Below are 1,032 nucleotides of genomic sequence, written 5' to 3' on the forward strand. Positions count from 1 at the left end.
GTATATAGACTGACAGCTGTGGGGTTCGAACCCACGCCCTTTCGGACTGGCGCCTTAAGCCATCGCCTTAGGCCACTCGGCCAAACTGTCGATGAGTGCTTCAAGATTCATAGCCGAGGTGATGCATCGCTCTGCCAAACCAGAGGACACAAAAAATGGATTGAACGGATTCTGCGAGGTGCGATGGCACAATATCGATCAAAAGGTTTTGGTCTTGCACTACCTCGCTTCTGAAAAGGTCTGGGTTCTCAATATAACACCAGTCAGGTATATAGACTGACAGCTGTGGGGTTCGAACCCACGCCCTTTCGGACTGGCGCCTTAAGCCAGCGCCTTAGACCACTCGACCAAACTGTCGGTGAGTGCTTCAAAAATCATAGCGGAGAAGATGCGTTACACTATAGGACATGACACAAAAACGGTTTCGAACCGTTTCCGCGGAATGCGTTCTTCATCAAATCACACGAAAAGAAATTTCTAACAGCTGTGGGATTCGAACCCACGCCCTTGCGGACTGACGCCTGAAGCCAGCGCCTTGGACCACTCGGCCAAACTGTCGATGAGTGCTTCAAGATTCATAGCCGAGGTGATGCATCGCTCTGCCAAACCAGAGGACACAAAAAATGGATTGAGCGGATTCTGCGAGGTGCGATGGCACAATATCGATCAAAAGGTTTTGGTCTTGCACTACCTCGCTTCTGAAAAGGTCTGGGTTCTCAATATAACACCAGTCAGGTATATAGACTGACAGCTGTGGGGTTCGAACCCACGCCCTTTCGGACTGGCGCCTTAAGCCAGCGCCTTAGACCACTCGGCCAAACTGTCGATGAGTGCTTCAAAAATCATAGCGGAGAAGATGCGTTACACTATAGGACATGACACAAAAACGGTTTCGAACCGTTTCCGCGGAATGCGTTCTTCATCAAATCACACGAAAAGAAATTTCTAACAGCTGTGGGATTCGAACCCACGCCCTTGCGGACTGACGCCTGAAGCCAGCGCCTTAGACCACTCGGCCAACTGTCGATGAGT

The 1,032-nt window shown here is 50.5% G+C and overlaps 5 non-coding genes across 5 annotated transcripts; all 5 read right to left on the reverse strand.

The window, feature by feature from the left end:
• Window positions 1-10: 10 nt before the first annotated feature.
• On the reverse strand, window positions 11-90 carry Pmar_PMAR025290. Its single transcript has one exon. It is a non-coding gene; the product is annotated as a tRNA-Leu (tRNA).
• Window positions 91-277: 187 nt separating this feature from the next.
• On the reverse strand, window positions 278-357 carry Pmar_PMAR025291. Its single transcript has one exon. It is a non-coding gene; the product is annotated as a tRNA-Leu (tRNA).
• A 121-nt stretch (window positions 358-478) lies between these two features.
• On the reverse strand, window positions 479-558 carry Pmar_PMAR025292. The gene has a single exon. It is a non-coding gene; the product is annotated as a tRNA-Leu (tRNA).
• Window positions 559-745: 187 nt separating this feature from the next.
• Window positions 746-825, reverse strand: Pmar_PMAR025293. The gene has a single exon. It is a non-coding gene; the product is annotated as a tRNA-Leu (tRNA).
• Window positions 826-946: 121 nt separating this feature from the next.
• Pmar_PMAR025294 lies at window positions 947-1,025 on the reverse strand. Its single transcript has one exon. It is a non-coding gene; the product is annotated as a tRNA-Leu (tRNA).
• Window positions 1,026-1,032: the final 7 nt, after the last annotated feature.

Source organism: Perkinsus marinus, assembly GCF_000006405.1.
Source record: "Perkinsus marinus ATCC 50983 genomic scaffold scf_1104296947336, whole genome shotgun sequence".
Lineage (NCBI taxonomy): Eukaryota > Perkinsozoa > Perkinsida > Perkinsidae > Perkinsus > Perkinsus marinus.